The 14,312-nt window shown below is 36.5% G+C and overlaps 1 pseudogene; it reads right to left on the bottom strand.

Annotated features, from left to right (window-relative positions):
• Positions 1-275: 275 nt before the first annotated feature.
• Positions 276-14,055, bottom strand: LOC128664650 (serine palmitoyltransferase 3-like; annotated as a pseudogene).
• Positions 14,056-14,312: the final 257 nt, after the last annotated feature.

The raw sequence follows: 14,312 nt of genomic DNA, 5'->3' as shown, positions 1-14,312 counted from the left end.
AGTGAATGCATTTTTTTTGTTTTGGGAAAGTCTCCAATATTTTTTTTGGTATATGAAAATTAATTATTGTTGTAAGTAAACATTTGGTTAGTTTTTCTGTTCATATAAAAAGAGGTAGAATACATTTATACGCTTTCATGACTCTTGATTTGAGTGCAACACAGCCAGTGTGATTGATATTCATGTATGCAAATCAAGAGCTGGTGGGATATTGCAGATTAGTGAACTGATACAGACAAACTAAGGTTGACAATATATCGTGTTAACCCCTTTACTGCAGGCTTGTGTTATGTATGGAGTCCTCTTTATTGGCTAATAGATCAGTTATCCACAGATGCAATGGTGCATGATTCCAGACTGAAGAAGCTCCATAGCAGCAACGCTATTACAGGAAGTGACCGAAGTTCAGTCATCGATTTCATAGTTTGGTTGATCAATGTGTATTACACGAGAAGATTTGGAGTGTCACGAGTATTTTAGCTGCAAAAATTTGCCCATTTCATCAAGTGCATCAAGGACCGTATCCAGCATCTCCTTCAAATGTGCAGCAGATATACAAAATCTTGCTTTGGCTTCAGTGATCGGAGTTGCTGGAAATCCAACTACAACAACACCAATTTTCTTCTCTAACACATGTCTTGCAAAAGCCCCTACTTTTCCAAGCATGTATAAAAGTACAGGGATGACTAGAGAGTCTTTATTCCAGTGAGTAATGAATCCCATTTCACGCAATTATTTTCTAAAGTATTGGGTGTTCTCTGCAAGCTGACGCACCCTTTGAAGTCCTGTCAGAGTTCCATCAAGTCCCATTATGCACTTAATCACCCTAATAATCTGCCCTGTCTCAGGAGGGGACATTGATGTTGCATAAACAGCACTGTGCGAATGGGTCCTTAGGAAGTCCACAAGATCCCTTTTTCCAGCAATGTATCCTCCAATGGCACCAAAACTTTTAGTGAAAGTACCCATCAGTAAATCAACCTCTGAAGGGTTTATTCCAAAGTACTCCACTACACATTGGCCTGTTTGCCCAACAGCACCAATACTGTGTGCTTCATCCAGATAAAGATAGGCCTTGTATTTCTTCTTCAAATGAACAACCTCTGGAAGACAAACTATAGAACCTTCCACACTGTAAATGCCTTCCACGAGAATGAGATTATTTTTTTTTCAGGTACTGTGACTATGAGGTTGACCATGCACCACTACATCCCTTAGTAGCTTTTCTAGGTTATTCATATTATTATGCTTGAAAACACGAATGGTAGCTCCAGAAAGCCTGGCTCCAAGTACTAAAGATGTGTGGTTCAGCTCATCACTTAAAATGAGACAGCAATTGCCAACCAAAGCAGGGATATTTATTGAGTTGGTTGCAAATCCCATACCAAACACCATCGCAGATTCAACACCTAAAAACTGAGATACTAACTCTTCCAGTTCTTTGTGCTTATCCAAGTTTCCCATTTCTTGCCTAGAACTGCAAACTCCAACTCCGTAATTTGTTACCATGTTCATCACAGTGTCTAAAGAAGAAACATCATTCTCTGCAAATCCAAGATAGTTATAGGACCCCATGTTTATGATATTTTTAATGACTCTCCCTGTGTGCCTGTATGTCCAGTTATAGTCATCGGTCAGACGTTCCATTAGGTCAAAATCTGGTCCCGGAACACTGCAAATTGGTCGATTCCAGTTATCTCGAACTCACATGTAAAGATTTCTCGTGTAAACAAATTCAAAGTCTTGATAGAGAGGGACAAAATCCTTCTGTTCTTCCCTCTCTACAGCCATGTGGCCTTTTTCCAGTCCCCATGCTCTCATGAAATCCCGTAGGTAGCCAAATAATGTTACAACTCCAAAACCTATGTAGGTGAACACAGCAACATACATTGGTGCTTCTTCAAATGATTCCATGAATGGCCATTTGTAAAGGCTGCCATTTGCGGTTCCATTCCGCAGTGTTTTAGAAACTCAATTTTTTTTATTCACTCTGTTTTTCAAATGATCCCCAGGTAATTTAGGTTTTCCATTGCAGTAAATACGCTGGGTATCAACCATGGAGAAAACGGGAACCAAAGACTTGTAGAGTTTCAGCAGAAGCCGACAAAAAGTAAATCAACCACAGGTATCCAAACAGTCTGTCAGGCTCTTCCTGGGAAGGGTGGGGCAAGAGGGAAGAGGGAGAGAAACACTGGCCCTTCCTTATCCTAGATCTCTCTGCCTCGTGTTAGTGTACTTTGTAACAGTTTAGTTATGAGTTTTGTGAAACATTTTTGTTTTGCAAAATCCATAACTACTGCTCTCAGATGGCGGTATGGATCGTGTTGGTATAGAGCATAACGCAAGCTTTTTAACCCTTAACACGCAACCTGTAATACCGGCGCTATGAAAATCCCACACAAAAACGTCATTTTTTTGGACGTTGCGTTACAGGCTAAAATGCTTGCGGTATAGCTATAACGACATGACTCGTAATATGTGTTCCTGGGCATTACGCTGGATTTACCATTTATCAAGCGTTAAAAGCTGTACTGCAACACATGTAATATAGCTGAAAGTGTGGTCTGATCTTCATCTAAGTCACAATTATTGACAAACACAATATGAATAGACTAATAATGCACAAACAGTTGTACTTTTCAAATATTTATTGAAGACATTGAGTAATCATTCACAACGCTGGAAAAAGTGAACCCTTGAATTTAATAGCTTGTAAATGCTCATTCAGCAGCAACAACCTCCAACAAATGTTTCCCGTAGATACTTATAAGACTTACACAATATTGAGGATGAATTTTTGGACCAGTCACTGTGTCACTCACTGTGAAGGTCTGATCTGAATAAGTCCACAAAGTAATTTATATCTATCTGTGCAGGAAAGAAAGCTGAGTTAATCAATATCTGTATCAGAGCTATATTCTCCCCAATGTTGCTGATAATCAGCAGATTTAACAACCGTTTTCTTCCGCTCAAATATTACTGCCTACCATAACAGTTGTCTGGTCATGCTCCATGGATTTTCGTTTTTTAAAGAAGTAGCTTCCTTTTACTGATGTCAAATTTTTACTCCTGGAACGTATACTTTCTACTGCAGATAAGGATAAAGCTGGCAATTGGAACATACGCAAGTATGTTTTTATCTAATTGATTCACCAGCTGTGTCCTCATCTGGGTGGCACATGAGCACAATTTTGGCTATTTCCATTTGCAGGGGTTAAAGAAATGGTGAAATTATGGAATTTGTTGACAAATTAAATGTTCCATTAGAATCCAATACATTTTTACACAATTTAAAAGACTAGGAGCAAGAAACATACCGTACATTCCAGCAGAGATGGTAAAAGAGAATACTGAAAAGCAGGTAACAATATACAGTAGTGACATTAAGAAACATAGGTTATAAAATTTCACAGCAGGTGGAAAAGTACAGATTTGATTAAGCAACCATTTCTTAATTCCAGTCATTCTCTCTTTTTCTGTGTGTTATTGGCATATTCAGCAGTACTGTATTAAAATATTTTACATTTTGTCTTCTATTTTGATTTAGTCAGATAAAAAAGAAATTGACATTTTTTTCTTCTTCTTTATTTTATGAATTTGTTGAAATAATTTTCTTTCCTTCTCTCTTTTCAGTTGCCAGTAAGAGAAGCCCCAAGGGAAATTGAGCTCTCTCTAAACAACAAACAATACGATCCATTCTACTCCGGTGCAATTTGACTTCCATAATGTAATATCAAGAAGGAAGGACTTCAGTAGCAAATCCTTAATACAAGGGACCAAAGCTTTGAATACCAATCCAAGCCAGAAAACAGCAACACGTACAGACTAGCCCTGAATTTAATGAAATGTAATTCTGCAAAAGGTAGAGGTGAAACAGAGCCTAAATATTGGAATAAATGAATTAATAATCAGTAAGAGAAAAGGGAAGATTGAGAATGCAGAGGAAGTAAGGCAAAGAATTAAATTAAAGGGAGAGTAAACACATTTTTCTGCACTCTTACAATAGATTTACAAATCAGCAGAGTCTGAACTATAACAGAACAGATTAGCAATAGTTAAACTCTACCCAGTACTGTATTTTTATCTTTTGGAGGCGACAATCTGGGTTTGAGTCTGTGTTAATCCTTTTTGCTACCAGGACTTTCAGAAAAGAACGCCCAAAATACCGGATTTTTTAGCATTTTTGCTATCACTTCATTTACACAGAAATAAAATCTTGTTTTTATTTACCTGTCAAAACTATATATTTTTTAAGTAGACAACCCACGGTATTGATCTAGACCCATGTTGGTATATTTCTTGCCACCTAATCATTGCCAAATGCGATCATATCAAAACAATTGTTAACTTTTTCACAAACTTTGGGTTTCTCACTGAAATTATTTACATACTGGTTGTGCAATTGTGGCACAAATTATTGTAAAAGCTTCTCTATGATCCCCTTGGTTTATAAATAGCAGACATACATGGCTTTGCCAGTGCTTTTTGGTAAATAGAAGGCAGCTAATTGCAGCTGTGCACCACACTTATTATTCCCGGCAGTGCTTGGGGTTAATAGGTAGCTTGTAAAGTTAATTTTTCCTTTAGTGTAGAGATTACCCTCCCAACTGACACCTCCCACCACCTGATCCCTCCCAATCAGCTCTCCTTCCTCTCTCACCCCCCACTAGTCACCACCATCTTAGGTACTGGCAGACAGTCTGCCAATATGCAGTTTTTTTTTTATTATTATTATTAGTATTATTATTATTGTTTTATTTTTTTTCTGCAGTGTAGTGATCCTTCTCAACCCTCCCTGATCCCCCAAATACCTATCTTACGATCCCACTACTTGTGGCCATTCCTGTCTGCCAGTACCAATAAAATACATATTTTTTTGTAGCTTTTTATTTATTTATTTTTTACATTTTCTGTAGTGTAGTGGTCCCCCACACCCCCCATCCAACAATCATTATTTAGGGCCTCCGACCCCCACACCAACCTTTTTTTTCTGTAGCATAGCTCCCCATCACTCCTCTCTTTATTTATTTTTCTGTAGTGTAGCTTCATCCCACTCCCTCTCCCTTCCCCCTCCACTGCTGGACTGGCCATCTGCCTCCCGTTTTTTCTCCCACACCTCCCGCTGGCATCAGCAGATGATCATTACAGACAGTGACACACACAGTGTCACCATCTGTAAAGATCTGCCTTCGTATGGAACCGGAGCACCGATCATGCTTCAGTTTCATATGCAGGTAGATACCTGGAGCTCAGAAGCTGCAGCTCTCATTTGTATCTTGAAAGCTGAGACTTCTGGAGTTTTCTGCAGATCGGATGTATATATACGTCATGCTGTATGATAGGCAAAGTACTGCATGACGTAAATGTATACGCCCTTTTGGGTTAGGGGTTAAAGGGACAGTCAAGTCAAATTTAAACTTCCATGACTCAGATAGGGCAAGCAATTTTAAAAAAAACTTTCCAATTGTTCTCTTAGTATTCTTTGTTGAAAGCTAAACCTAGGGAGGCTCATATTCTAATTTCAAACACCTTGAAGGCTGCCTCTTATTTCAGTGCATTTTGAAAATGTTTTGCATCTAGACAGTGCTAGTTCATGTGTGCAATATAGATAACATTGTGTTCACTCTCATGGAGTTATTTATGAGTCAGCACTGATTGGCTAAAATGCAAGTCTGTCAAAAGAACTGAGCTAAGGGGGCAGTCTGCAGAGGCTTTGATACAAGGTAATCACAGAGGTAAAAAATATATTAATATAACCATGTTGGTTATGCAAAGCTGGGGAATAGGTAATAAAGAGATTATCTATCTTTTTAAACACTAAAAATTCTGGAGTAGACTGTCCCTTTAGGGAATCACAGGTTCTGTTCAAAAAGAGAAAAGAGAAGAGGCGCCAAATGGTGTGTATCGTTTTAAATTCAGTAGGCCATGCCCCCAGATAAAAACTACTTACAAAATTTCCAGCACTTGAGAAGTGCCACAAATGCCTTCTGAACTGTTAGCAGCCGTCCAGCTAGCTGTATTGTACCAGTACTGCTTCAATAATGTGCTGTGTGAGACAAAAAACACAAAAGTGCCACAATAGTGTGTATCAGTGTGATCACTTGTGAAAGCGCAATAATTGAAATGTACTCACAGGATATAGGGCACTTGAGAAGTGCCACAAAAACCTCCTGGACACTTGTCAGCTGTCCAGCTCACTGATTTCACCGATATCCTCTGGGTTCAATAGTTCAGGTCACAAAAGGGCTCCAATGAAGCACTCTACGATATACCTGTAGCTCAGTGTCCTGTTACTTGCATAAATGGCTGTCAGTATTAAATGCCAAAAAATGCCATGCTACTTGTATTAGTAATATAAAAAGATATTTATTTAAAAACAATGTTACACTGTAACATTGTTTTTAAATAAATATCTTTTTATATTACTAATACAAGTAGCACGGCATTTTTTGGCATTTAATACTGACAGCCATTTATGCAAGTAACAGGACACTGAGCTACAGGTATATCGTAGAGTGCTTCATTGGAGCCCTTTTGTGACCTGAACTATTGAACCCAGAGGATATCGGTGAAATCAGTGAGCTGGACAGCTGACAAGTGTCCAGGAGGTTTTTGTGGCACTTCTCAAGTGCCCTATATCCTGTGAGTACATTTCAATTATTGCGCTTTCACAAGTGATCACACTGATACACACTATTGTGGCACTTTTGTGTTTTTTGTCTCACACAGCACATTATTGAAGCAGTACTGGTACAATACAGCTAGCTGGACGGCTGCTAACAGTTCAGAAGGCATTTGTGGCACTTCTCAAGTGCTGGAAATTTTGTAAGTAGTTTTTATCTGGGGGCATGGCCTACTGAATTTAAAACGATACACACCATTTGGCGCCTCTTCTCTTTTCTCTTTTTGAACAGAACCTGTGATTGCCAACACCTATCTGGAATGAGTCTGCTGCCTGGAGATTTTAATACCTCTGAGAGTGTGGACTATCTAACTTATATTGACAGAGGGATAGTCATATCATTGTAGTATACTTTGATAAAATCGTTTGAGTCTAACAATTTATATTTATATATGTAGGTTGTTATTTTGCTTTTTACATCATACATTGTATTGTCAATACAAAAACAATTAGTGACAAGTTATACATTTAACACTTTATTGTAGCACATAGCACACCAATACTGGCAAATTAATAACTGCCAGTACATGAGGGCGCCTCTAATTTCACTTTAACATATGTCCCTTTAGGGACAGATGCATAGCTAACTTAGGCTCATGAAGTCTTATGTGCTCTTTCAGTTTGAAGGACTGGAAAATCCAAATTTCAGACTAAAAGGAACACTGAACCCAAAAAATGTATTTAATTATTCAGTTAGAGAATACAATTTTAAACAACATTTGAATTTACTTCTATTATCTAATTTGTTTTATTTTTTTAGATATCCTTTGGTGAAGAAATAGCAATGCATATGGGTGAGCCAAACACAAAAGGCATTTCTGTGCACCCACCAATCAGCAGCTACTGAGCCTAACTCAATATTCTTTTTCAGCAAAGAATATCAAGAGAATGAAACTACTTAGATGCTAGAAGTAAATTAGAACATTGTTTAAAATTGCTTGTTCTTTCTAAATCATGAAAGAAAAAAATTGGGGTTTCACGTCCCTTTAAATTACAAGAAAAAGGGGCATAATAAATAATGAAAGTATATTGCAAAGTTGTTTTGCCATGCACATTTAAGCATTTTTTGTCTGCAGAATACTTTATTATAATTAATAATACAAGAAAAACGTACATATTTATACATAATGATACGCTCAGAGCTTGTCGAGATATCCATAGCAGATTGGCTAGGAACAGCATACAAACAATACTATTTTTTAAAGCACTAATGAGAAATACCATGTTCTCAGAGAGAGTATAGTGTACCTCTGTCAACTGTCCTCAAATAAAGCATGTTATTTTCAGACTATCAACCCTACACCACTGTGTGTTTAAAGGGACACGGAACCCAATTTTTTTCTTTCCTGATTCAGATAGAGCATGCAGTTTTAAGCAACTTTCTAATTTACTCCTATTATCAATTTTTCTTCGTTCTCTTGCTATCTTTATTTGAAAAAGAAAGCATCTAAGCTAAGGAACAAGCCAATTTTTGGTTCAGACTCTGGACAGCACTTGTTTATTGGTGGGTGAATTTATCCACTAATCAAGAACAACCCAAGTTGTTCACCAAAAATGGGCTGGCATCAAAACTTACATTCTTGTGTTTCAAATAAAGATACCAAGAGAATGAAGACAATTTGTAAATAGGAGTAAATTAGAAAGTTGTTTAAAATTGCATGCTCTATCTAAATCCCAAAAGAAAAAAATTGGGTTCAGTGTCCCTTTAACCTCTGCAAAGGCGTTAAACACACAGTAGAAATACCGCTTAAGACTGCTGGGCCCGCGCAGAGAACTCCACTGATCCAATCAGCAGCATTAGTTCTGTATCTGAGTCATGCAACTAATGCTGCTGATTGGATAAGCTGTGTTCTCTGCTTGGGAACAGCAGTCCTTTGCAAATTCCAACCAGTATTTCTACTGTGTCTGGGGGTTAAACACACAGTAGTCTAGGGTTGATTATCTGAAAATTATATAATCTAGCAGATTACAGTATGTCTTTTTTTCTTTTTTTTTTACTATAATAGCCCTTTAATGTTAAAGGGACAAAAAAGTAATTATTAAAGGGACATATGTATCTCAACATTTTGCCTTTGTGCTCATCATTGAAAATTGTCTTCCAAAAATAAACAAAACAAAATTAGTTTTTATTCCAAAAGCTACTTTAGCTGGAATTCTGTTCTATGTATCTACAGCCCTTAGAGTTCAATGCCTTCACGTTTTTGACTCTCCATCACTGCATGAGCTCTTATTCCAGCACATAGTATACACGATTGGTTCTGCACAACATATTGCTTTCTCTATCACAGTCACAGCTCTTAGAAGTTGAAAAGGTTCCTTTCTTTTCTCATGTGGAAATATTGTCCCTGGTTGGAATTGTATTTATGTTGAAGATGCCATGGCATTTAATTACCTGAGTCCCTTCTGTCTCAATCGCTCAGCTTTTGCAGACAGAAATTCCTCACCAGGGAGACACACTCAGCTCCCATTGCAAATGTTGTACCTTCTGTTACAGGTTTGTATGAACCCAAGAATCTAAAACAAATAAAAAACCTTTTAGTTAGCTCTAATTCTTTAGAGCATTTTATCACAATTTTATTGAAGCTATGGTGTCGATCACAATCCTTCAGCAAAACTTAACAAATTATTAATCTAAACAAAATCTCCCTAGAGTTTCTAAACAATTATTGTAATTTACCCCTATGTGTTCAATCCCTAAAAAAGGGTTAAAAGGAATGTTAAAAACCTCTTGCTTTTGTGTAAAAATGGTGCTTGCCCCACACTCCCTGGGGAAGCCAAAAAGCAATACTGTAAAAAAAAAATATTTTTTTCAAAATGCTGCAAATTAATAATTGGTTTGAATTTGCAGCATTTTGAGGCATATTGAAGCAAACATATTTTACGGAATTTGCTTTTTGGCATCTTTAGGTAGTGTGGGAAGAACACAATATTTACAAAAGGGCAAGTTTTTTTTTAAACACATAGCTCTACAGTGATTTGTGGGTACATGCATATGCTTCTATTGATTGGCTAAGCAACGGTGTCCTGCGCAAGTGCAGCAATGTGTTGTGACTCCCAAGCAGGACTTAAGCAATGTCTTTACTACTTTGGAAGGAGTTAAATAAATAAGTAGTTAATCATAATTTGAGCTTGTTTTTGTTAGATAACAATTTATGTACTTCGTTATTGTCAGTATTTTTCTGATAATCACAATTCTTAAATGCTTCTGCTGTTAATACCCATGAAGCTCACATTCTTTACATCCAAAAACAACACAAAATAGTTATTTGTTTTGCTAATTTGCCTGTTTTTTTTAAACAAATTAAACTAACAGAATGGCAATTTTTCTATCACTTACCTTTCCCAATGTTTCGTTAATAAGTTCAGAGGTCGTAAGTTAACTACTATTGGTGCAGCAGGTACAGGGGCACCAGGGCCCTATATATAGGTGTGTGCATACATTTTACAATCCAAATGCAGGGACGCCTTTTATTGGTGGAGGTAGCAGGTCCATCTTATCTATCTATCTATCTATCTAAATAATCTACCTAATCTATCTATCTACCTAGCTATCTGTCTGTTTGTCTATTTGTCTGCCGGTCTGTCTGTCTCTCTACATATCTGTTTGTTTGTCTGCCTGTCTGTCTGTATATCTATCTTTTTGTCTGCCTGTCTGTCTGTATATCTATCTTTTTGTCTGTCTATCTATATACTCAACCCAAATTTTTTCTTTCATGATTCAGATAGAGCATGCAATTTTAAGCAACTTTCTGATTAACTCCTATTATCAAGTTTTCTTCATTCTCTTGCTATCTTTATTTGAAAAGCAAGAATGTAAGTTTAGAAGCTGGCCCCTTTTTGGTTCACAACCTGGGTTGTCCTTGCTGATTGGACAGCACCAATAAACAAGTGCTGTCCAGGGTCTGAACAAAAATTGGCCGGCACATTAGCTTAGATGCCTTCTTTTTCAAATAAAAATAGCAAGAGAACGAGGAAAATGTGATAATAGGAGTAAATTAGAAAGTTGCTTAAAATTGCATGCTCTATCTGAATCATGAAATTAAAAAAAATTGGGTTTAGTATCCCTGTAACAGTTATGTAAGCTGCCCTTTACATGATACCATGCACAGCAATGTGAAAAAAAACAATACTTACAACTACAAGAACATTACAAACAAAAATATAACTTTAGTGTATATTTAGGGAAAGCAAGGCTAGTTTACTTCTAGGACAGCTTTGATTTAGATCTCAATTCTAAAAGAGGCATTATGCTCAAAAATGTTCTATCATGTATCTGAAAAAGCAATAGTTAAATATCTTATAAACATTTTTGAATGAAAAAGGCTAAGTGACAGCATTATAAATAGAAAGTGAAACCAACAGAAAGTAAAACTGATACCTAGAAAAAAAAGGTTTATTCAGCACAGGAAAATCTATTCAATAAAAAAGCACTATAAATACAAAGCACAGAATAATTTTTTTAATATTATGTCCCTATATATGACTCTTTTAGCTAAACTGTAACCTCCAAAATCAACTTTGGTACACTTATGAAAATAACATATTCAAAATTTGGTGTCAACTATATACTGCCCTACATACTGTAGTAAATGTGTAAACATTTCATTATTAATTTTACAAAGAAAACAATGGTATTTCCTGCTTTTGGATCCTATGCTATGCTATGCAGGGTATTCAATAGAAATAGAGAGATTGGGGAGCTTTAATGACTATAGACCATGTAAAAACATAAGAATTAGATGATAAAACCTGTTCCAGAGTTAGGAATTCTAAAGCACTGTTTTCTTCTACCAATAAAGAAACAGCAACTATAAATGGCAAAATACAAAAAGAATGTGGAGCTGTCCAGGTGCTGAATTTCACTAAGGTTTTAGTTACTGAGCAGTAAATTGTTGTATTTAAGAGAAAAAGTCAAAATGTATTACTATGTTCTGTTCTTTGAAAAATGATGATACTGTACTAAAAAGGAGTGTGCAGAGGTATATCCAAATCAGCCATTTTCAATTTAAAGAGACATAATGGTCAGAACTGAAAAGTGCATGAGTGAATTTCAATTTTGAATAGATGCAATGTTTGCATGAGAGATATTTTGTGGCATATGTTAGGGTTACAGAGCACTGGAGTGCTGGAAATTCTTGTTTGGATATGTTAGGGTTAACTGGAGGAGTTGTAATAAGAAATTGTTGAAATGGGGTGGTCATGGTTAGGCCACGGGGCTCCTAGTGGGTGTGTTAATTGCACTGGACATGTTAATGGTCATAGTAGTAAGTAATATTTGCAGTGGAGAAGCCTTGTGATTAAAAGGCCAATTTAAGTTAAAGGGACATAATACTCATATGCTAAATCACTTGAAACTGATGCAGTATAACTGTAAAAAGCTGACAGGAAAATATCACCTGAGCATCTCTATGTAAAAAAGGAAGATATTTTACCTCACAATTTCCTAAGCTCAGCAGAGTAAGTTCTGTGTAAAAAGTTATACTCAGCTGCTCCCAGCTGCAGGTTAAAAAAAAATGAAGAAATGAACAGCAGCCAATCAGCATCAGCAGTGCTGAGTTCATGAACTCTTTTACTGTGATCTCATGAGATTTGACTTAACTCTCATGAGATTTCATAGTAAGCTGAATAGGGAAATAATATGAGAGTGCACGAGGCTCATCCCCTAAGCTGTCCCAGGACAGACACACTAAAATGCTGCTTAGAAATCCTTTACAATGGGAGGTGGCTACTGAGAAACTTTTGAGGTAAAATATCTATCTTTTTTTACATAGAGATGTTCAGGAGATATTTTCTAGTCAGCTTTTTAAAGCTATACTGCATCACTTTCAAGTGTTTAAACATTTGGGTATTATGGCCCTTTAATGGATATTGAAACTGCAATGTCAGGGAATCTATCTGTGGGGGGTTAAAATGCACTGGGTGGTTATATATATATATATATATATATATATATATATATATATATATATATATATATATATATATATATATATATATATATACATACAGATTACTGTTACAAAATGCTGTAGTAAATCCTATACAATGTATCGTCTGTAACTATTTATCGCCATCTACCACAACTTGGTTTGTGCTACTATGTGTATGATAGCCGGTGAATTACTTGTTGCACATTCTGATACAAAGATAGTACTAGAAGTAGCACATTCAGTAAGACTTTAGAATTGCAGTTTTAGTCATTGAAAATTAGTGTTGCTTAAGAAATATTAGAGCCTTGCTTAAGAGCAGTCATTCTTTTAACTGGTGTGTTGTTTGTAAGCTGAAGTAAATTACTTCTTTATAGAACTCAACAGAGAGGTTGTGAAATCCTCTAATTGGCAGCTCTTGTAATTCTTGTGAAGAAGACATTAACCTTTCCACTTACAATTAAGATGGATTCAATTACTTCTTTTAAAAAAAATGGGCAGGTTGGCTGCACTGCCTTCTCCTGATAAACAAACACTTGTAATGTACATAAGTTATTATTGTAGTGTATAAGCTGGAGTAAATGACTCACTACTGCAATTCATCTAATTGGTCTTGCATAAGTCCCAAAAAATGTGTGAAGATATTAAATTGTTCTCCAGTTCTCCCATTTTACCTTTTTCCCTAGCTTCTTTATAGGAAATTATCAGAAATATTTATAGGGAGGCCATACAAATGTATGCCCAACAAAACTTTAGAGAGCACATATCGTCTCTTAAAGAGTGTATGCAGACCCTTAAATTATAATTTTTATAAAAAAGTGAAAGAGAGAGTAAGCAGGAACAAAGTATGTACCTACAAAAATGACAGGGATTGCAGCATACAAATCAATCATAATTTACAACAGAAATAGACTCAGTATACAGAAAGGACAAAACTATCATCAAGAAATCAGAGTAGGTCAACAAGATGTTATAGTACCAATATAAATTCACCAGAGGAAATTCCCAGCAACACCTCCACTAGAGGTTGGCTTTGCCACAAAAGCAAATATCTGCCACCATAATCTTTTAGGATCTATGCTGGGATATTGTTGGTACATAATTTGTTCCTGCTTACTTTTTCTTTCACTTTTTATAAAACATTCTTTATAGGAAACTTGTGATCATATAAAATCTTCTCCTGAAAATAGTAACTCTTTAGTGGACAACCAAGTAATCTCTAGACCACCCAATCCTATCAGCACTTGGATTTGTCATCAGAACACAAGTGCACTGTGTCTATCATCTTATTTAAGTTGTGAGTGTACTCTGATGTCAGGTACTTACCTGACTGCACTCCAGCAACAGTATAGTATCCTGCTTCAGCATTCCTTCAGGTGGAATGCTGAAGCCTGCAACGTCTGCTGCTTTTCTTAGCCATGCACTACACTGATTTAAAGGGGTCATAACTAATTTCAGAAACTCCCACCTAATTTACCTTATTACTATGGGCTGAGTTATTGAGCAGTTAATTTTGTACTTACCTGCTCTCAGCTCTCCCTGTATCCTGTGTTGCAGCAAGCTTGTAGTTTACTTGTTCCTGACACCACCTATCTGAATCCAGGGGCACTTACCTAGTACTCTGCAAAAGCCTCACCAAATCTACATGCTGGCTTTGTTGTGATAGCTCAGCATCCTGAATTTGCTGTACCATTGGCAACTTA

The sequence above is a fragment of the Bombina bombina genome, chromosome 6 (assembly GCF_027579735.1).
Source record: "Bombina bombina isolate aBomBom1 chromosome 6, aBomBom1.pri, whole genome shotgun sequence".
In the NCBI taxonomy this organism is placed as follows: Eukaryota; Metazoa; Chordata; class Amphibia; order Anura; family Bombinatoridae; genus Bombina; species Bombina bombina.
The sequence above is the reverse complement of the archived record's forward strand: the minus strand, read 5'-3'. Positions and strand labels throughout refer to the sequence as shown.